The 22,070-nt window shown below is 40.5% G+C and overlaps 1 protein-coding gene across 11 annotated transcripts in view; it reads right to left on the bottom strand.

Annotated features, from left to right (window-relative positions):
• The window catches only part of LOC108436881 (zinc finger protein 521), a 198,844-nt gene extending 198,519 nt beyond the window's left edge, over positions 1–325 (bottom strand). For 6 of the 11 annotated variants that reach the window (XM_037547128.1, XM_037547148.1, XM_037547169.1 and 3 more), the window contains exon 1: positions 169–322. The gene's annotated coding sequence lies outside the window, so the exon portion shown is untranslated. Of the gene's footprint in view, positions 1–168 lie in introns of all 11 variants that reach the window. The other 5 variants (XM_037547188.1, XM_037547198.1, XM_037547197.1 and 2 more) reach the window with 2 other exon arrangements.
• Positions 326–22,070: the final 21,745 nt, after the last annotated feature.

The following is a 22,070-nucleotide window of genomic DNA, read 5'->3' as shown; positions in this document are numbered from 1 at the left end:
GTCGGCGCCTTAATTGTTTTTTCCTTTTTTGTTGTTAAAAAGAAGAAGAAGGAGAAGAAGAAGAAGAAGCGAGAGGAGAAGGAGAAGGAGAGGAGGAGGAGGAGGAGGAGGAAGAGGCAGAAGGAGAGAGGAGAGGATGCGAGCTGGAGCTCCTTCCTCATCACAAACCTGCGAGGTCTTGGACTGCGCCGTCGCTCCGGTAGTCCACATAATAATGGAAAATGGAAGCGAGGCCCCCAAAGCCATGCGGATGGCTCCAGAGGGGGCCCGGAGCCCGCAGGGACTCGCTCTGTACGTAATCACTGAGGAAATCATTGTCAGCCTGCCTGCGCTAGAGCACTCACGGAGAGGCATGATTAAAAAAAAAAAGAGTCGGTGGCAAAACCCGGCTGGAATCCGTGCGCGCGCGGATCCGGAGTCGCTCGCGCTCTCAGCACGAGGGGAAGGAGTTTTTTTTTTCTTCTTTTCTTTTATGAGAGAAAAAAAATATAATAATAAAAATAAAATAAAAAGAATAAAAAGAAAGTTGGCGCGCGCTTTTCTTTCTGTTTTTTTTTTTTTACTTTTCTTTTTTTTTTTTTACTTATTTTTCTTTTTTTTTTCTTCCTACCCGTTTTCAGCCTCCCGCGCTACGATTGGCTGGCAGACTTTCCTCCAGTTCGCAGCGATTGGCTGACCGCGGTTCCCCCTCCTGCGCTCTGATTGGCCACTTAGGGCTCCTCTCTTTCACACGCATTGGCTGTCGTGAGCCCGCCTCCTCCGCTGGGATTGGCTAGCCGCGCTAAACTCTGAGCCAATCGCGAGCGCAGGTGGGCGGGGCTCGTCAGAAAACGGGTGGAGGGAAGCTGAAAAGCAGGACCGCTTCTCCTCCTTTCGGCAGAGACGTGGAGAGAGTTTTTCTGGTCTCCGTCTGCGGATGAATACCTTTAAGAAGGGGGAGATTCGGCCGAGCATTATTTTAAGGTGTTTTAGACGCCTAGAGGGAGTGAAGATCAGACGAAAGACGCAGCGCAGAGGATGTTATTTTCAGTGCTGTTTGTAAATGAATCCCTGTATAATTCAGTGCATCAGAACGTGATGCAAGAAGGGCCTGAATACAACATCATCAGTCTGCACTCACTTCCAGCCTGAATTCATTTCTTTTGCCAGAAATTCTCCTCAGTTTATTCTACGTTTTGAGGAAACTCCACATGTCCTTCAGGTTTATTGCTTCGAGCTCCAGGCTTGGTACTGGTCTTGATCTAAAATGTAATAATAAAGCTTGAATATGAATAAAAAATGACAAAAAAAGAAGAAAACAAACAGATGCCAGGTGTTTAGTTCAAGTGAATGAGCAGTTTTAAAAAGCCTACATTACACTGGGGACATTTAAAGAGGTTTAACAGTGATCTGCTGCTAATGTAGTTTATTGTGTTATATAAAACATTTTGTTTCTCTATAAACTTTTCACTCAAGCATTCAGTGCAATGTAAAGCCAACGTGTAATGTAAACACGTTAAGTAGAAATAAAATTAAAGCCGGCCCACAGGTTTGTTGAGATTTTTTTAATATGGCCCTTTTAGTGGTTGGGAATCATGTACTTGAGTTAAAGTAGAGAAACCCAAGATAAAATATTCCTCCAGTAAAAGTAGAAGCTCCTCCCTTTAGACCTCCACTTGAGTAAAAGAACTAAAGTATTTGCCTTCAAATGTACTTAAGTATAAAGTAAAAGTACTAAAAGAGTAATTCTGGCTCTGATCTGGTCCTGTTATCATTTTTATAACCAGACTGGCTTCATGAACTCATTTCAGGTGAAGGTCCTCCAGCGTCTCTCTTGGTAAACCAGTCTTTCAATAGAACGTCATTAATTAGTGACGCTGACGTCTATTAAAATGATCAGAAGCACAAAACACTGAAGGTAAACAGTTTCCATCAGGGAGAACCGAGTGGCTCTGAAATCACTTTTTACACACAAGCAAAGTTTCAGTTTCAGATTTATTTACAACTTAGTTCCAAGTTTAAGTTTAATAAAAATCTTTAAACACAAGTTCACAGACGAGCTTACGTTCACGACTATTTACACAAAGTTAGGTTAGTTCATCATTGAGGTGACGCATGTGCTCCCAAAACTTTACGCTGCTGCGCTGATGTTGAACCGTGTGCTGCACTGGGTCGGTATGACCAACCGGTCAGAACAGAGTGACCGCCGTGTCCTGATTGGTGCTCTTGCTTTGCGCTTCTTTCGTTTTGACAAGTTACGTTTTTATACACACAGAAACCAAAAGCAACAACAGATTTCCCAAAATGTAGTGGAGGAAAAAGTCAGATATTTGAGTTTGAAATGTCGTGGAGTGAAAGTGAAAAAATGGAAATTCTTCAGTAAAGCTCAGATATGCCTTTTTCAGTGCCCACTATGTTGAAATGTAATTTCTCAAAAAGTTGTGATGATGTTATGTGACAATGTTGTGACAACATAGTGGCAACATTGTCAGTAAGCCACCAACAGGTAGTCATAGCACTGCGTGAAAACGTAACTGAATAATGAAGCTGTGACAATGTGGTGACAACCTTGTCCAGACATTGCTGGGGAGTCTTTCCAGAGAGCTGTACTGTGAGATATTAATAAGTAGTTAACATACTGCCACGTTCTGTGACAGGTATAAAAACGCTGAGCATGCCCACTTTACCTCGATTTTGAAATGAAGATTGCAAAATAAAGAAAGGATGTTTATAGAGAAGGCATGGCAGGAGCTCCAGTCACAAACATGGCGACTGCATTTAGATCAATGGGAATATGTCAGGAAGCAGGGGCCGTACCAGAGAAACGTTCGATCTTTTGTCTGACAGGTCAAGATGAGATATTTCAAATCTTTATATATTAATTTTTGGGATCTCATCTTACAGTATATTACTTCATCTAAAGTTAGGAAACCATCAAAGTCAATCCAAGGCGATTGATGCTTGACAGTAACAGCAAAGCAAAAGGAGCAGGGAATAAGGTTTGACCTTTAGTATAAGATACGTAAAAGGGGAAAAGCAGAGGAAGCAATAGCTATGATTAAACAGTCTGAGTACAGGTAATTACAACTGCTGGCACTGTTAAAGAAAGAAAGTAAAGAAAGACAGAAGTAGAAAAGGCTTTCAATGAGAAGAGATTGAATAAAGCAAGAGGTTAAATCAGAGTAAATATCAGGATGACTTTCCAGCAAAGGCAAAATCTGAAGGAGTTGAAAGGCCTTGAAAGTGACACCAAGGTTGCTTATTTTCTGTTGGACAGGTAATTATCTGGTTTGCGTTGGTTCTGGGGGAATTTGTTGTTCTCCTGAATTATGTAGCCAACATAGCTAGCTACTCATGTAGCTACATTATGAGACATTATACCACAGTAAGTGCCGGCCATGCAAGCTGATTGGTTGAGAAGCGTTCTAACCGTGACAATATTTCACCATAACATCACAGATTTTTCACGAACACTGTATCACCATCGCTAAGCAACAAGTTTGACGCTCAAGTCATTTGAACGTTTTTACCACTTACTTTGCACACAGACTGGATCACATTCATTTGACCTACAGTGGTCCAATGGTCAGACTCTGAAGATGAGACTGCACTAAATTCCCAAACTGTCTTCACCACTGAGCAGCTTTTCAGTTGGCAGCTGTGACAGAAGAACACATAAACAACCTGGAATCACCAAGAAATTAAACAAATACCATTCGCCAAACATGTAGTCTCATCTACACGTTTGGTCAGTGGCTGACCAAATTGGACTGAGCCATAAAACTGGCGCAATAAAAAACAAAAAATCTGCTCAGTGACATTTTCCAAATTTAGTGTAAGGAGCTGGAAAACGAACTGCCGGCTGTGCAGCGAGTGGGCGGAGCTTGTTACTCTGACGTAGCAGCAAGCTGCTTGTTAAGGAGCTTTAATTTGGCAGAAGGAACTGCGAACATCAAAACACATTAAGGGCCACGTTCACAGCCAGGTTTCTTAACTTCTTACTTTATTCATTTCACTGTTGTGTAAAAGCAATAGAACAGTTGATGTTGCGTATTACGCTCACACACTCCCTCTCATGCTCTATTGCTTAACTGTGCATTAGTTCATTAATGCTAATGTTAGCCAAGCTATATGTGTAAGCTAGCTAGCTGTGTTTATCCTGTATGTAGTCTGTGTGTATTTATTCACTGATATCTGCACTGTAGTTTTGAACAAGTGTTGTTTGAGTCAGGACACTTTCAATTGGACTGGCGACCTGTCCAGGGTGTATCCTGCCTTCCGACCGAAGACTGCTGGGATAGGCTCCAGCATCCCCCCGCGACCCTGACGGAGAAGCGGCTTAGAAAATGGATGGATGGATGGATGGATGGACTTTCAGTTGGATTTTTGGCAAAAATTAACTTACACATCCTGCTTTCTACAAGATCACCAGCTCCAGCTTTGAGAGTAATTATCATTACCATTCTAGTTTGGTTCATGTCAGTTTTAGAACATCCGTGTAAGTCAGAATGATTAATTAGGTATAAAACTATCCCACACATGAACTGGTATTTTGGTGTGTGTATTTTAGTGTGTGATAATCACACTGAAATACGCAGAGCCATATTACACTGTCTTAACACTTGCAGGGTGCTCTAAAATTTTTAGCCTTGGTTTTCTAAAAATGCAAGCACACACCTTTCCACATGTGAAATTCATGTGACTTTTTGGCCTGTGTGAACAGCGGTGTTACTAACTCTAATGAACAGAGCTAAAGGGCTTCTTGCAACGAGATCGGCCTGGTCGTCCACCTCTCTGGGTTTCTAATCTGATTTGTCTGAGAGCAGGTCCAGCTCATCTCACCTGTCCAGTCCTTACTCCCCACCTATGTGAAAATGAGACCCAGGAAGGACCCCCTGCGGAGAGGCTCACACTCTCTGTTCTCACCCCTGAGGACTGCTAGATCACTCTCCCCTCACCCGTATCCAAAAGTTATTGGAAAAGGACTGCAGTTGAACCCAGACGACACAGAGTGTCCTCTTGCCCACAGAGGGGGAAATAGGCTTTGTATGCCATGTTTGGAGATGAAATCAGGGTAGAAAAGGTGGCTTATGAGATCCGTGTATTGTCAGGTTCACAAGAGATGGACCGGATTTTTACTCAGCCAGCCTTTGCCACCATTGAAAGAAAATGGCAGTAACTAAGTAGACAAGAATTCGTAAACGCTGTCAGACAAGCAGGTAAAGACAGTTTCAGTGTGTACCGTCCAGTGGTGGAGTCAAGTCTAGGCCTACCTAACAATTGGTACCCTAACTAAAACGGTAAGTGAGCTACAACAGAAGCACAGCTGCACATTTAGAAGCAGAATGTTTAGGCAACGTTGGACTCTTGTGCTAAAATGCCAGTATTTTATTCATTTTACAACATTTGTAAGTCTCTACAAATAAGTGTTATATTTCTCTAAGCTAGTCCAGGTGGATAGTCCCAATTTCATAAATGTTTATGTATCAGAAGGAATAATAAAGTGCAAATTATAAATGCTGAAGAAGAAAGTTTGAATGTCTAGAAATGAAGCGTTTCATCAGAAAAAAATATAGTTTTTAAAAAATTTTAAAAATGTGTACTGTTATTTTGAAAAATGTCTCTCAATTAAATGAGACAGTAGTTTAGTACTTTTACCTTATTGATATCATGTAAAACATGTATACTTTATAATAAATATGCCCAAATGAAATATTCACACTCTTTGGCCATTTTATCAGAAATCCCTGTCACATAGGTCAGGAGTTCTTAATCTGGTTGTTGTGACGCGGTTTCAGGGTGGTAGCAAGAGTGAGGCTACAGAGGTATACACCTCATTAAACACACAGAAAATAATGTTTAATGGGCGGCTGACAAAAAAGCCATTTGACGTTTGAAAGGGAAATCAATAAAAAAAATGACATCTGTTTCCAGGACAGAAAAATTGGTCACACTTTACTTGAAGTGTGTCTACATGACACATTCATAACATCTTACATAAACACATCATACCGTGTTCATGATACATGATACTATGATGGGCTATTATGTCATTTAACTGAGATATGTTTTTCAAAATAATTGTCCTCGCGTAAAGAAGTATATTATTTTCAGTGAAACGCCTCATTTCTAGTCCGAATAAAAATGAACTCGCTTTATCTTTTTGGTCGTTAAGTGTATTTTTTTTTTCTTAAGCATTTGTTGTGTTCCATAACACTTGACTATATGGGTGGTAAATTATTCATAAATATGGCAGCAACAATCATTCAAATGAAAATGAGTGTGGTGGTGGGACTCATGAAGGAATTTTACAGGGCCATAATACTCATCCATTCCCTGTAGATGCTGGACAGCTACATTAATGTAATTAGACTACATTGTGTTGCGATTTAAAGATCAACATAACACGCATTTCAGTCTTTTTTAGCTTCCATCACTTTTGAGGTAAAGGCAAAGCAGAATTTATCAAGTTCAAGTTCAAGATCAAAGTGTTTATTGTCATATGTACAGAGGAAACAGGTTTCCTTATATACAATGAAAAGCTTACTTTGCTCCTCGCTAAGAATGCCAGATATAACATTAAAAATACAAAAGAGTATATATACAAGCATATATATTAATCAAGAAACAGTGCAATGTATAAATTACAGTGGTATGGATGGATAGTGCTGTGCCTTGCCGGGAACATGATTGTCTGCAGGAGAAATGAGTAGTAAAGTGCGATAGTGCAATTGTAAACATGTGCTACAGTTAAAGTGACAGTAGGTGCAGGTTATTCCTGAGGAAAGAGGTCTTTACCAGTGGGATACACATCACACGTCTGTACCTAAGTCTGGCAGACCGAAGTGTGAATGGTTATTTCTGATTCAGAACTCTGATTGTGGTGGGGAAGAAGGAGTTCTTTAGTCTGGAGGTCTTGCACATCATACTCCTATACCTCCGGCCTGAGGGCAGAGGTTTGAACAGTCCGTGCTGGGGGTGGGTGGGGTCTTTGATGATGGAGGCAGCCTTCCTTTGGACTCTATGGTTGTAAATGTTCTGCAGAGAGTGCAGTGGAGAATTGGTGATCTTCTCTGCAGTCTTCACCACTCTCTGTAGGCATTTACGATCCATCACGGTCAAGCTGCCGTATCACACGGTGATGCAGCTGATCAGGAGGCTCTCAATGACGCAGTTGTAGAAGTTGCTGAGGATCACCGGAGACATCCCAAACCTCCTCAGCCTCCTCAGGAAGTACAGCCGCTGTTGAGCCTTTCTGACTAGCTGCTTGGTGTTCAGTGACCATGTGAGGTCTTCACTGATGTGGACAATCTAAGTGATGACATTGCAACATTTAGCCTCAAAGAGTGTCAATTAAATGGGGATAATTGATGCCCAATTATACTTGTGCCTTCTCCAATACCATAAGCAAGGAAGAACATCACTAACAGTGCTGCCATTTAACCACAAGAGGGTTAAACTTAGGATAAATAATGTTTTCCTCAACAAAGTATAGATTGTTGAATTGACCTTTGGCACAAAACAATTTTAAAGAAGACATAGACTAAAAAGTATAAAGAATAATAAAGTGCAAATTCTAAATGCTTAAGAAAAAGCAAATAATTAAGTGTCATTGCACTTAATGACCAAAGGGGCAAAACAAGGTCATTTTTATTTTGGATGTCCAGAAATGAGGCGTTTCATTGAAAGTAATATAGCTTTTCAAAATAAAAAGGACTTTTATTTTGAAAAATGCCTCTCAATCAAATGACAGAGTAGTCCTTATTAATATCTTGTAAAACGTGTATACTTTATAATAAATGTTGGTTTAAACATTCATGAACATGTTATAAGGTGTTTATGTGAGATGTTATGAATGTGTTATGTAGACACCCGTCAAGTAAACAGTTACCAAAAAATGTTGCTTTGCTCCAAAGTAAATCAAGGTAAAGCAATTTTGTTCCTCGTTTTGTGAGTTAACATTTACTGTTTACTGAGCTATACATTCCCTCCAAAACCCAGTCAAATCAGAACCAACTGTACTTGCCTGAGTTTAGCTCCACCATCGCAAAAGACACCGTGAGGCAGCAGTGCGAGACCCCAGGTATAGGTCAATTCTGAATTTCTACTGGCTGAGCTCGTTACTGAGGAAGGGTCTTAATTGAACTAAAGTATTAAGTAAGGAATTCAAGCCCAGGCCTGAAAAAGGTCAAGAACACCTGATATAGGTGCATTTTGCATGTGTACATGTACGTGGTGGTTGGTTAGTGTAGTGGTTAACACCTTTGCCTTCTACACTGTAGACTGGGGTTCAATCCCCGACCAGGGCAAGCACCCTACACTATACCAATAAGGGTCCTTGGGCAAGACTCCTAACACCACCTTGGCCTGTGTAAAATAATCAAATTGTAAGTCGCTCTGGATAAGAGCGTCAGTAAAATGTACAGTCAGGCCTTTTGTTGTTGAACAGTTTATCAGCTCCCCTCTACTCAGTGCAACAGCGGAAAAGGCCACTATAAAAGCTCCAATAATGGAATATTGTCATATTGTCATGGATGCTGGCAGTGACAGTGACATGGCAAGTAGGTGATACACTGTTACAAGTGCATGAGGAACAGTGGTCTTCATACACTACATACTACATACACTACAATGTCACAGTGGGGTAGTATGAGTGGTTTTTGAGGCGTTTGCATTGTTTGTACACCCCCATCTGTGTGTGTATACAGAGTCAGAAACCATCCTTCACTTGAGTTTCCAGTCAAACAGCCATTAAGTACAATGATTCATTTTTCAGGAGGTATCTCTGAGATTAGATATGAGACAATCCACTTGCATAAGAAGGGAAAAAGTCAAAGGAAAATAAGTGGAGTTCCCAAAACTGGAGTGGCAAAAATGATTCAAAGATACGGAGAAAATGGGACTCCTAACAAGACCTGGTAGTCCCCCAAAACTGTCCCCATTAGATAAACAGCACTTAAAGCTTTCATCTTTGAGAGAGAGGAGAAAATCAAGCTGCTTCAGATCTGAAAACATACACAGGTGTTTCTGTCCATCCTTCCACTGTGAGAAGACAATCAGTGCTATGGGTCTAAAGGATGTGTAGCTTACAAGAAGCTCTTGCTGAGAAAAGGAAATAAATAAAATCAAATAAAGAAGCTGCAGGTGTTTAGATCAATTGACAGACCACACCAGAAGTCCAGACCTGAACATCATGGCTGTCTTTGAACGGATCTGCATTGTTTGGTGTTTAGTCCATTTTTATTGTCTGAATCGGAATATGTAGAAACATTGATTACTCAATGAACTGTTAAAATAATTGCTTGATTGCCTATAAAAACTATAGTAATATATATCCATCCCCAAGCAGTGCTTCCATATAATGCCCATGTGACTCCCAGGCCTCGTGAGCCAGCTTAATGAAGACGGTTGTACAGAAGCGGATGCTAACCTTGGGCTTTCCGTTTCTGTGTCAAAGTTTCATATTTAATGGTACTAAAAACCAAATACGTGTCGCTCTGCATTTTAAGTGAGTTTAGTAGAGGTTGTCTAGTAGATACATGGCATTTATTTGCATATCCCATAATCTACACCCCTGATTTCATCTACTTCTGAAGACTGAAGATGTTTTAGGCCATGATCCATTCGACAGAGCTCTATGTTAACAGCAGCTACTAGTTTTGCTACACTATGATCTTTTTATACGCTTTTTGAAGAGGTTGTAGAACGATACTGTGTGCTTTAGTCATATAATCATGAGAATGTTTGCTAATCCAGTTTTATGATGAATGCTGTTGAAAATGATTCACTTTTTGATTTGATATCATTTTGGATTTTTCAACTACAAACTTATTCTTTTACGCAATAATTAATGTAGATTATAGAACTACAGACATAACATTCCTACAAAAGTCTTTCCATTATTTTTGTCAACTGTCAGCTTAGTTTATTCCAAGCTTGTTTTTTTTTTCCGTGTTTAAAATTGCCACTTTACATTGCCCTCAGGGCATTTTTTTTAAAGACAGCTTAACTGGGAAGTTATGACCTACATTGTTGTCAGGATTTTTCACTTTATTGAATATAATTTTGCACCTATTTTCATAATACCCTTAAAACTTGACAGTCGCTCTCGCGCTTCCGAGTGAATTCCCCACTTACCATGTGACAAAAGAGGCGATCAGAGGAATATCAAGAAAGAGGAAAGATTGATATGATTTGCTTTATTGCAGCATTCAAAGTGTTTGCGAGATGTAAACATCTATTTGTAGGTTTTCGACGCTCTGTCGAGAGGTCTCAGTTGTCTCCTGCTTCAGTGTGAACTCGGCCCCTGCTCCCAGCACGCTGTCAAGCTATTTCCCTAAAATCTGAGCCACCTCAGCTATCCGCCTACAGACCCCCCAGCCCCAGTCCCAGCCCCCCCCAGCACTACCGCAAAAAGACAAACACAAACAAACAGCGCTCCCTCAGCCCTTATGGGCTTTTTGTAACTTTCATTAGCTACAGAATCTGTGCAGAAATCATACATAGCACAGAGACGCCCTTCCCCATGCAAATGATCCTAACTAACCCTGGAGTGACGTAATATTCACTATTCACTGTAATTGTAATTGTCCGTATTCATATTGAGGAATATGTAATTGTAATATGTACTGTAAATGTAAATAATGTAGTATAGTATAGTTGAATACAGTATAGTATAGTCTGGTATAGTAAAGTATAGTATAGTATAGTATATTGTGGAATGATAAGAGTATAGACTCATATCGTAGAGAATACTATACTATACCTTTTTATTCTAAAGTAAAATTAAACAAATAACTTGGATTAGGAATCAGGCTCCAGCATCATTATATGGGAAAACTGACCAATGTCAATATTGCAGTATACAATACTGACACTATTAACCCACTCTATGGTCTTTTTTCCCCCAGCATGTCACCTTTTTGATCAGGTCATATATCATTAAAATATAGAGTGTACTCATATATAACAGCATTCAGTATTATAACATGTAAGTATTATACATTTCAATATTTTAATGTTTCAGTGATGTACTCCCTGACATAAGGGGCCTACATCCGTCTTTAGACGGATGCTATTGACAACCTTTTTGTTGGTTCTCTGAAGATGTTTTAATTGCATGGTTCTTTAACAAGTCACTTTTGTAAATAAGTTCAAGCGTGAACTTTTTAAAGTTGAAGAACCTCCACATCAGGGATTAAAGATTAGAGATCCACACTAGAGATTTACGGATAGGGGGCTATGCCTTTACTAAGGGGGTCTTGTGGGTGTGTTTTCTAAATGACCTCAAAACATCTGTTCATCACGAGCTATTAGAGTACCCGTATGTGGAAAACTGATCAAATATGGCTTTTTATCAAATTTGGCAGACAGATCTGTTTCCCCTTATTTATTAAGCACAGATCTTTGACGACTGAAATACTGTATCTGTCCACCTACAGAGATCACAGGTCTCTCAAAGGCAGTACAGTCAAGCAAAGCTCTCTCCTCTCTCTCAGATAATGTTATTCAAATATACAGATTATAGATGGCACAGTGTGCCATGTGTAATCAGACGGAGTGTGATTTTGTTCCGTAGTTGCACTTGTGTTTAATGTAGTCTAGTCAATGACATCGTCATGGTGACATTTGGCAGCACAAAAATGATACTTCTTAATACATTTTTAATTTAGGCTCACAGATGAGGAATATACACTGCTCAAAAAAATAAAGGGACACTCAAATAACACATCCTAGATCTGAATGAATGAAATATTCTCATTGAATACTTTGTTCTGTACAAAGTTGAATGTGCTGACAACAAAATCACACAAAAATCATCAATGGAAATCAAATTTATTAACCAATGGAGGTCTGGATTTGGAGTCACACACAAAATTAAAGTGGAAAAACACACGACAGGCTGATCCAACTTTGATGTAATGTCCTTAAAACAAGTCAAAATGAGGCTCAGTATTGTGTGTGGCCTCCACGTGCCTGTATGACCTCCCTACAACACCTGGGCATGCTCCTGATGAGGTGGTGGATGGTCTCCTGAGGGATCTCCTCCCAGACCTGGACTAAAGCATCCGCCAACTCCTGGACAGTCTGTGGTGCAACGTGGCGTTGGTGGATGGAGCGAGACATGATGTCCCAGATGTGCTCAATCGGATTCAGGTCTGGGGAACGGGCGGGCCAGTCCATAGCTTCAATGCCTTCATCTTGCAGGAACTGCTGACACACTCCAGCCACATGAGGTCTAGCATTGTCCTGCATTAGGAGGAACCCAGGGCCAACCGCACCAGCATATGGTCTCACAGGGGGTCTGAGGGTTTCATCTCGGTACCTAATGGCAGTCAGGCTACCTCTGGCTCCAAAGAAATGCCACCCCACACCATTACTGACCCACTGCCAAACCGGTCATGCTGAAGGATGTTGCAGGCAGCAGATCGCTCTCCACGGCGTCTCCAGACTCTGTCACATCTGTCACATGTGCTCAGTGTAAACCTGCTTTCATCTGTGAAGAGCTCAGGGCGCCAGTGGCGAATTTGCCAATCCTGGTGTTCTCTGGCAAATGCCAAGCATCCTGCACGGTGTTGGGCTGTGAGCACAACCCCCATCTGTGGACGTCGGGCCCTCATACCATCCTCATGGAGTCGGTTTCTAACCGTTTGTGCAGACACATTCACATTTGTGGCCTGCTGGAGGTCATTTTGCAGGGCTCTGGCAGTGCTCCTCCTGTTCCTCCTTGCACAAAGGTGGAGGTAGCGGTCCTGCTGCTGGGTTGTTGCCCTCCTACGGCCTCCTCCACGTCTCCTGGTGTACTGGCCTGTCTCCTGGTAGCGCCTCCAGGCTCTGGACACTACGATGACAGACACAGCAAACCTTCTTGCCACAGTTCGCATTGATGTGCCATCCTGGATGAGCTGCACTACCTGAGCCACTTGTGTGGGTTGTAGAGTCCGTCTCATGCTACCACGAGTGTGAAAGCACCACCAACATTCAAAAGTGACCAAAACATCAGCCAGAAAGCAGAAAGGTACTGAGAAGTGGTCTGTGGTTCCCACCTGCAGAACCACTCCTTTATTGAGTGTGTCTTGCTAATTGCCAATGATTTCCACCTGTTGTCTGTTCCATTTGCACAACAGCTGTGAAATTGATTGTCAGTGTTGCTTCCTAAGTGGACAGTTTGGTTTAACAGAAGTTTGATTTACTTGGAGTTATATTGTGTTGTTTAAGTGTTCCCTTTATTTTTTTGAGCAGTGTATAATAAGGGAATGGCATTTCTAAAACTCCAATATTCATTTTAACTGAAAGTTTAAACAACACTCACTTGCTTTCTTCTTGATCATGAACTTTTATATATTTTATTCTTCAGCTTGCCAGTGTGTAGTAATATCATTTTTATTAAACTCGGCTTTGTAAGGACTCAAGGATCAATGAGTTCATTTTTTAGTTTGAACTGGCAAAATCTTCAGTAACACTTTATTTGTTTATTTGCTTTGTAGATACTTAATTTACTTTCAAGTTAACTTCAACCCAAAACTTAAACCCAGCCCTCACCCTGGTCCTAGCCCTAGCCCTGGTCCAAATACCAGAACCAACTGATTGTCAACAGATAGTTTGTTAACAATTTGAACACCTGTAGATAATCTGTAGGAGACTATAGTGGACTATCCAAATAAAGTGAGACCAAATCTTCTTGCCTGACTGACCTTCCACAGTGCTGCCACTTCTTAATGACCACCTACAGATTGAGGAATTCAGGGATGTAAAACCGCATTACAGTAAACACCAGTATTAACTCTATATAGTAAAAACAATACACAGCTTATACTGGTGTTATTGTTTTCACATGCTTAATAGTAATATGAAAACAATATGAAAATAAGCTGTGAAATGTCTTGAAATTCTTAAAATAGTTGGCTGTTCAGCTAGCTAACCTTTGTTTTATTGTCTATACCCTTTACTTCACGAGAACTTAAAGACAGCAAATATAGCTAACTGTCACCTGACTCAAAATTTGGGTCCCACGTTATATTAAGTGTCTCTAATAACTGTGTAGTTACATGTGAACAACATATGCAACAACACTGTAACTACTAATGATTTAGCCACTGTTACAGATGGATTACAGAAGTAAACACTATGTAGTTACATATGTGTATCAACTTTTCAGTTTTGCCTCATGTAATTACACGTGTATCATAGTAACTGTAACGGCCTTTTCTTTCTTATGTAGTTACACAAGGGTAATAACATAAATGTAATTACATTTGTAATCAGCCTGGAACAGCTGTTTTTTTTCAGAAATGTATTTTTTCAGCAGTAAAAGAAAGTATGTAATAAGTATAAAACTATTATGACATTACTTACACTGTATCTGCCAGCTTTCCTAACATGTATCCAGCGTTTATGGTGCTAGTGCCGTGACACTGTAACCACTTTCAGCTTTAAACCCTTCTGTAATGTGACAGAACAGCAGACGTCCCCTTATATTAACATGTAACTCTTATAACATTAATTAAATGTGCTGCATTTCCCCCCAAAGCAACGTCTAGACTACCCCTCCATTATTACACTGTACCTACATACCAACTACACAGGAACTGCCCACTTATTTTAAGTATAACTTTAACACTGCACTGCAGGAAAGTTCCTGTGTAGAAGAAACACTTGTGTAATTTCATGAGGCAAAACTGAAGTGGAGACACATTTGGGACCAAAATTTGATAGCCAGCTGTACTGACCATAATTTGCATGAATCAATATTGTAGTTAGATATCTTCTCTCTGTAACCACTTACTGATGCAGAGTGTATGTTATATATTTTGAATAAGGCCTCATCTTTATTTTAGTACACTTTTAATTAATGTCACAACTACAGCAGTTGCTAACCGACATTATTTCGCAGAGTGAGTAGCACTGGAGCCCCCAACCTCAGATCTGATATGACTAACTTACAACTTACGTGGTCTGAAATGATTGGCTGGGCTAAACAGCAGAGGTTCCTGTCGTTATGTTAGAAAATCTCTGATAGCACCAACGACACAGAGCAGCAGCAGCAGCAGCAGCACCTCCCCATTTCAGGCCTGCTATTACAGTATACTGTGAATTTGGACACACAAAGGCACAGCTGAATAAAGAGGAATGAATGAAATATACTGTTGATGATTTGAACTTGGGGGGAGCTAAAACTGGCCTAACAACACCCCTGCCCCACATAATGTAAATGTTCTTCACTCGTTCTTAAAACCACGCATCCAAGCCAACAGCGATTTTGGCCCATGGACTTTTCCATGTGGTAACTGTCTGGTTGTTATATAATTGTGGAAAACACATGGTGGTGTTTGGTCAATGTGAGAAGGTCCTTGGTTCAGATGTTACTGAGATATCCTCAAGTCTGCATCGGTTTGCCTGACAAATATGTTTTTGCTCTCCTCCCTCGCTAAGCCAAGTTCTCATGTCTGTCCAAAATAAACTTGTTTCTCTCCAGAATAATGATAGCTGAAGGCCCAGCAGTGGGGGCTTGCAGACCTAACCCTGACTTGCCCCCACAACTTCTATAAAAAAATTAAAAAAGGAATACTGCGCATTTTCAACCGCCTGCCAATTACACATATTCAATTGGGCCTGGGATGCAAACACTGTTAGCAGACGCTAATACAGAAATGCACACATACCACCGCACACACTTGACTTGCCTCATTAAAACTCATCTACTAGAACTTTGAGATGTGAATGAGTCCCAGGAGGAAGGGTTCTACATACATCTGCGGGAATTGCTGAAGACTTTTTTCTCTCTCGCGCTGGTAATTACACAGCCTGCATGGATGCACGACCCTGAGAATAAGGCCTTCTCCTGAGGGGGGTCCCATGGCAACAGCAGACCCTCCATCTGGACCTCCAGGGGGGCCGCCTGCCTCGTCTTTCCTCTCCGAAGCCACCCACACCAGGCAGGACGGGGTCGGCGCCATGCCCCCATCACCGCCGGAGCCATCCCACGAGACAATGCACTCTGCTCTCGCAAGCCAAACTCCTGATGCTTCCGAGAGACAAAAGCAACAGTGGAAAAAAGAAAAAAAAAAGAAATAAAAAACAAACTATCAAGTCGCTGAGGGTTTGAGGGAGAACTGAGGCACACCAGCTACAACAAGAGAAGAGAAAATGCAGGCTTTCTAACGAGTGAGTTTGAGTTTGCATTGCTTTACTGTATTTCAACTCTCTTCCTAAGCAAAGAGCTCATTTTGACCTGTGCAGACACCCTACAGGCCAAAAGTTTGCAACGCTAACTTTCAGAAAATTATGCTGATTTTACTTTTTCAAGAGATACCACAGAATAAAATACACTACAGGGCAAAAGTATGTGGGCATCCAAACATCACACCCGTATGTGCTTGTTAAACCTCTCATTCCAAAATCATACGCAATAAAAATATGCCTCCACTCTTCAGGGAAGGCTTTCTATTAGATTTGGTATATGGCTTAACTTTCAGTTAGTCACAAAAAGATTTAGTGAGGTCAGGTTCAGTGAGTTTGTGTGGTCTACCACTGTGTGACTGACCTGTTGTTGCTCCTAAATGTTTCCATTTCACAATATCAGCACTTACGGTTGACTAGGGCAGATGTGGCAGGGCAGAAATTTGGCATATTATGTTAGAAAGGTGACATCTAAAATACCCGCGCACTGAAAGTGTAATCTACTGTACTGCCACTCTCAATCTATGGAGACTACATGGCTGTATGTTTCATTTTATGCACTTATTCTCACTACGTGTGGCTGAAATGACCAAACACCACCAATTTGAAGGGGTGTCCACACACTTCTGGCCACGTAGCATATTGTCACTGTCTCAACAAAACCTTGTTCTTCTCATTTTGTCTTTTTTTTTTTTACATAATTTGAAATTTATGTCTGCCATTCATATTGTGTCAAAGCTTTATATGAATGGACCAATAGAAATGGTCCAAGATGACTTACCATAAGATCGTGTCCCTTTAACTTACACTAAAAGTGAAGAATGTTTATCCTTCTCCTGTAAATGTATTTGGAAATATAACTTTTATTCTGACAGCAACAATATTTATTAACATATAGCAAAATATCTACACTTGACAGCAGCGTCTAACTAAATAATGATTAATTCATTAAACTATAAGTGCATAAAAAAATGAGATCTCCATGAAGGAGCACGATTTAGGAGGTACTTTTCCCCTTTCACACTGTTCTAGAATGCTGTCTGCTATTCATGCTATTATTGAATGTTCTTTTAAGTCACACGGCTCTAGATAGTTCTCCCCATTCATGCTATGCTTCAATGTTCTCCCTAATTCACAATGTCCTAAAATGTTCTAACATTCTAAAACATGGTGAATGGGATAGAGCAATCTTGAATAGAGTGAATGGGGAAGAACACTCAATAGTGTACATAAGGATAACAATCTAGAACAACATTCTAGAACTATTTAACATCAGCGTCAATAAATGAATACAACCTAGGATAATGTGGATATAAAGACAATTATAGAACAGTTTGAAAAGGAAGAATGTTCTAGAGCTGTGCAAATGAGAGCACATTCTAGAACACTGTAAATTAGGGAGAACATTCAAGAATAGGGAGGACAACCAAGGGCCGTGGGGAGAACAACCAAGAGCCGTGCGAGTTAGAAGAACATTCAGAACTGCTCCTGAAATTTTCTACCTTTTCACATTATTCTTGAATATTCTCCTTGATTCAAAGTGTTCTAACATGTGCTCTCGTTTACACAGCTCCAGAATGTTCTTCCTTTTCAAACTGTTCTAAAACGTTCTCTATTTTCACATTACTCTAGGTTGTTATGCTTCTTTACACTACTAGGTTGTTGAATTGTCCTAAAATGTTCTTTCCCATTCACACTATGCAAGATTGCTTTTCCCATTCATACTGTTTAAGAACGTTCTCTCCATTTGCACCGTTCTAGAGAGTTCTAATGAGCAAGACTCCTCTAAAGTGTTCTCCTAGATCTCCTTGCTCCTAAAATGTTCTACCCTTTCACATTATTCTTGAATGATCTCCCTAATTCACAGTGTTCTAGAATGTGCTTCCATATACACAGCTCTAGAATTTCCTGCTCTTTCAAATTGTTCTTAAATGTTCTTTTTATTTACATTGTTCTAGATTGTTATTCTTTTTTTAGATATGTTGTTCTAGATTGTTTTTTACACTATCGTCAAACTTTTCTAGAATGTTCTTCCCGATTTACACCATTTTAGAGTGCTCTCTCCATTTGCACTGTTTTACAGAGTTCCACTGAGGAAGACTGCTCTAAAACGTTCTCCTTGCTCCTAAAATGTTCTACCCTTTCAGATAATTCTTGAATGATCTCCCTGATTCACAGTGTTCTAGAAAGTGCTCTTAAATACAGAGCTCTAGAATGGCTTCCCCTTTCAAATTGTTCTTAAATGTTTTTTCAAAGAAAGGTCTCCTTGTTCCTATGTTTTCTACAGTTTCATGTTATTCTTGAATGATCTCCCTAATTTACAATGTTCTAGAATGTGCTCCCCTGTACTCAGCTCTAGAATGGCCTCCCCTTTCAAATTGTTCTAAAACTTTTTTTTTGCCATTCACATTGTTCTAGATTGTTATTCCTTTTTACAACGTTGTTGATTTCTTCTAGAATGTCGTTCTAGACTGTTTTTTACACTATTGTCGAACTGTTCTAGAATGTTCTTCCCCATTTACACCATTTTAGAGTGTTATATCCATTTGCACTGTTTTAGAGAGTTCCACTGAGGAAGACCGCTCTGAAATGTTCTCCTTGTTCCTTGCTCCTAAAATGTTCTACCTTTTTTCCACTTGAATGATCTCCCTAATCCTCAGTGTTCTAGAATGTGCTCTCCTATACACAGCTCTAGAATGATCGCCCCTTTCAAATTGTTCTAAAATGTTTTTTTTTTTCCATTCATGTTGTTCTAGATTGTTATTCTTTTTTACAATGTTGTTGATTTGTTCAGGAATGTTCTTCCCCATTCACAGTTTTAGGAACTGCTCTCTCCCATTCACACCAGTTTAGAATGTTCTCCTCATTTTCACTCTTCCAGAAAGTTCTAAAATGTTCTAACTTTTTGCATTATTCTCGAATGTTCTCCTCATTCATTAAGAGTCGTAATTCATTTTACACGACCACTTCTAGCCTCTCTTTATCCCTTGGAATGAAACTAAACAGGTTGTTTTTGTTACTGTGCTTTAAGTCTGATGTATGTAAATGATCTCTGTCCTGATTGGCTGCCCTGTATTGTACCTTGTTCAGAAAGCAGTCAGGCTGAAACACTCCATATAACTTTAGTTATGGAATGGGAGGAGCTAAACTGCTGTAGGCCGAATAAGGGGATATATGTAGATGCATTGATTTTCATGACATCACAAAAACAATGAATTAAAACAGGCTTAGTTTCCGTAGGGAAGGTATGGACTGTGCAGCGCATGTTTTTGAAACTTTGTGTTTACGTATGACATAAAATCTATTAAAAAAAAAAAATTATTATATAGGCCCTTTTAAGTTGCTTCATTATATGAGAAACTGAGAGATCTTTAAGTCTTAAACGACTCAGAAACACTGCATAGCCTCTATCACTGTGAAAGCGCTACGACCAAACCTCGTTTTAAAAATGCCGGAGAAAACCAAAGGTTCTGCTTTCTATCAGTGATGGTTTCCACTCCCCTCACTGTAATAGGCCAGCGCAGGCATGACCTTCCAGCTGGATCTCCGTTTCTTCCATCTTTCCCCCCTGCTCGGGTCCCACGCTGAGTCGTTAGCGCAGCAGTGTCACCAGTCACAGGATACTGGGCCAGAGAGCAAGAGAGAGTAAGAGAGACGGAACGAGAGAGAGAGAGAGAGAGAGAGAGAGAGAGAGAGAGAGAGGGAGAGAGAGAGACAGGAGGACTCCTGGCACGTCGGTGTCTGCTGTGCAGGTTGACATTCAGGGCTGGCTGATCTATGGGGCCAGGGAGACTGTGTCCTTGCTCTGGATCCTCGACCGGCAGAGCAGGACAAACGGAGGTTCTGGCAGAAACCCCTCTTTTCACCCTTCTCATCATTTCATTCTGACACACTACTCAGGTCTGCATCTCCAGTCTCGGTGTTTCCATGTGTCAATTGTGCTTTGATACAACATTTGCTGGGCAGACCAGGTTGAGGAGAGATTTCAGTATATCAGTATAAACTTACCAGCTACCAGTTAATAGGTAAATCTACATGCAGTAGCTGTAGCAGCAGTAAGAGCTGTGATAATTGTACTTGTAGTATTAACTGCGCTAGCAGCAGCAATAGAAGTAGTAGAAATAGTAGCAGTACTAACAGTAATAGCTGTAGCAGCAGTAGTAATAGTTGAAATTGCAATAGTCATAGTATAGCAGCCATAGTAGCAGTGGTAGCCTAGTAGTAGTAGAAGCAGCAGCTGAAGCAAGAGTGATAGCAGCAGTCATTGGTATAGTAGTAGTAATAACACTAGTAGCAGAAGTAGGAGTAATAGTAGTAGCAGTAGCAGCAGTAATAGTTAAAGTAGTAATAACTCTAGTAGCAGCAGAAGCAGGAGTAGAAGTCATAGTAGCAGTAGTAGTAGCTACATCTATAGTTGCAATAATACCAACAGCAACAGTAGAAATAGGAATAGTAGTACTATTAATAATAGTAGTAATAGATATAGTAGTTGGAGTATAAAAGCAAGAGTAGCACCAGCAGCAGCAGGAGTAGTTATAGTTTCAGTACAAGCAGTACTAGTTGCTGAAGTGACAGTAGTAGTAGTAGTAGTAGTAGTAGTAGTAATAGTCATGGCAGTAGCAGTAGAAGCAGGAGTAGTTGTAGCAGCAGTAGTAATAGCAGTAGCAGCAGTAGTAGAAGCAGTAATAATAGCAGTATCAGCAGCAGTAGTAATAGCAGTAGCAGGAGTAGTAATAGCAGGAGCAGTAGCAGTAGCAGCAGCAGTAGCAGCAGAAGTAATAGCAGTAGCAGCAATAGTATCAGCAGTAGTAATAGCAGTAGCAGTAGTAGGAGCAGCAGTAGCAGCAGTAGTAGCAGCAGTAGTAATAGCAGTAGGAGCAGTAGTAATAGCAGTAGCAGCAGTAGTAAGAGCAGCAATAGCAGCAGTAGTAGCAGCAGTAGTAATAGCAGTAGCAGCAGCAGTAGCAAAAGCAATAGCAGCAGTAGTAGCAGCAGTAGTAACAGCAGCAGTAGTAATAGCAGTAGCAGCAGCAGTAGCAGAAGCAATAGCAGCAGTAGTAGCAGCAGTAGTAACAGCAGCAGTAGTAAGAGCAGCAGTAGTAATAGCAGTAGCAGCAGCAGTAGCAGAAGCAATAGCAGCAGCAGTAGTAGCAGCAGTAGTAACAGCAGCAGTAGTAAGAGCAGTAGCAGTATTAGCAGTAGTAATAGCAGTTGCAGCAGCAGTAGTAATAGCAGTAGCAGCACTAGTGAGAGCAATAGTAGCAGCAATAGTATCAGCATTAGCAATAGCAGTAGCAGCAGTAGTAATAGCAGTAGCAGCAGCAATAGCAGCAGTAGTTGTAATAGCAGTAGCAGCAGCAGTAGCAGCAGTAGTAAGAGTAGTAGTAGCAGCAATAGTATCAGCAGTAGTAATAGCAATAGCAGCAGCAGTAGTATCAGCAGTAGTAATAGCAGTAGCAGCAGCAGCATTAGTAGTAGCAGCAGTAATAGCAGCAGCAGCACTAGTAGCAGTAGTAGTAATAATAGTTACAGTAGTAATAGAGCAAGGACTAGCAGTAGTAGTAGTGATAGTTATAGTAGTAATAGTACTAGTAGTCATAGTAGAAACAGTAATAGTAGTGATATTTATAGTAGTAATAGTACAAGTACTAGCCGTAGTAGTAGCAGCAGTAGGAGTAGTATAACAATACTAGCAGCAGTAGCAGCAGTAGTAATTATACCTGTTTGTCCTTACTGTCCGTAGTCTCACCTTCACACTTTCACCTAGTTATTGACCATACACTTGGACTAGACTAGGATGCTGATTTGGTTTAATGTTTGGTGATTTATTGCCAATTTGTAGCGCTTCTACCTGACTGCAGTCCTCTGTCTTTGTTTTGTTCTTGATGAGTTTGATGGAGCGCATTGTGATC

The sequence above is a fragment of the Pygocentrus nattereri genome, chromosome 2, assembly GCF_015220715.1.
Source record: "Pygocentrus nattereri isolate fPygNat1 chromosome 2, fPygNat1.pri, whole genome shotgun sequence".
Classification (NCBI taxonomy): domain Eukaryota; kingdom Metazoa; phylum Chordata; class Actinopteri; order Characiformes; family Serrasalmidae; genus Pygocentrus; species Pygocentrus nattereri.
This window is presented reverse-complemented; position numbering and strand designations above follow the sequence as displayed.